The following is a 1374-nucleotide window of genomic DNA, read 5'->3' on the forward strand; positions in this document are numbered from 1 at the left end:
CACAGGATTTTACTTTTCGTATAATATGGTTCAAGTATTTCTCTGATAATCTAAGTTTTCCAGCATTTCAAGATCCTGAAGCAAAAAAAAAAAAACAACCAAAAACCAAAACACACATGTTGGTTGTTGGTTAGCTTCCTTAGGGCACATGATCTCCCTCAGCATCCTTTATAGCCCTAGGAGGTAGCCAGCCACGCAGGTGTTCCCACCTCAGGTCAGCACTGAGCACAGCTGAGGTGAGCTCTCCACAAGCAGAGGTGAGGGTGATCAGCCTGTCTCAGGGTTAAATGATTCACTGCAGCCTGTCTGGCTCCCCAGACACAGCACTGGTCATGGAGGTAACTGAGATGGGCTGGAGTAAGCTGTCCATGGCACGTAAATCCTTTCTTGATCAAAACACCTTGTCATTCAACACAAAGCCAAACTTAGGTATATCCCCCCATTCTGCTGTGCTGTATGTTAGAATAAGTGCTGGCATCCAAATATCACGTTCATTGTGAAAATAAATTAGAAATTGCATGTTGGTCATTGGGTAATGCCTAACACACATGCTTTTGTTTAATTTCCAGAGCACACGGCTTCAAGTTCTTTAAGATGTCCACAACACTGATGCCAAGTATAGTACTAGAATATATCCTTGATCCTCCAAATCTGATTCGGAGCTTAGCAAGTCTATGCAGGGCTTGATGGAGTAAAAGTCATGCTGGTTTTATCTACCTCTGCTGTACCAGAACTATCTGTGAAATTGAGTGCTTGCAAAATCTCTTGGACACCTGGATAGTCTTGTTTCAGAGCTTAACTAGTGGCAATATTCCCTACTGATGTTTTTTTATTACCAGTGTTCAAGTTCCTATTCAGTTTTTCTTTTGAGAGAAGGAAGAGAGGGAGGGAAAAGGGATAGGCAAAGGAGGAAAGGGAGGGAGGGAGGGCTAACTATTTTGAGCATGGAAATATCCATTTTTGTTTATGTTTGCTGAAAGGCTGAGTGCTGGGAGAGCAGCACTGGCCAGAAGCCACCAGGTTATCAAATTGCAGCAAGGACATCCTGAAAGATGCCAAATAGGGAAATAAACTGTGTTATGAAAGTTCATGCCCCCTGTGTTCCTCACAGAATGAAGGCTTCAAGCTTGCTCAGCACTGACTAGAAAAAGACCAAGCCTGTGATTATGCTGTTTCTATATAAGAAAAATCCTGTTTTCCTACCTCCTGGAATCAATAAACCCCAAAGGGGCTGGTTCTCTTGTTGTATGCCAACACACAGCTACTAACAGTGAAAATTAATGCCATTTTCTAGGTCATTTTTATTAGCACGTTTGGCTCAGTCTTGAGTGTTTGAATGATTGATTCCTCCCTTACTTACACAGAATTGTTTTA

General features: G+C 42.2%; 1 long non-coding RNA gene across 1 annotated transcript; it reads left to right on the forward strand.

Moving 5' to 3' along the window:
* Positions 1-316: 316 nt before the first annotated feature.
* On the forward strand, positions 317-1374 carry LOC147653645 (uncharacterized). The gene is made up of 2 exons (XR_015285622.1): positions 317-429; positions 570-1374. It is a non-coding gene; the product is annotated as an uncharacterized LOC147653645 (long non-coding RNA).

The sequence above is a fragment of the Cyanistes caeruleus genome, chromosome 4 (assembly GCF_971803275.1).
Source record: "Cyanistes caeruleus chromosome 4, bCyaCae1.hap1.1, whole genome shotgun sequence".
NCBI classification, from domain to species: domain Eukaryota; kingdom Metazoa; phylum Chordata; class Aves; order Passeriformes; family Paridae; genus Cyanistes; species Cyanistes caeruleus.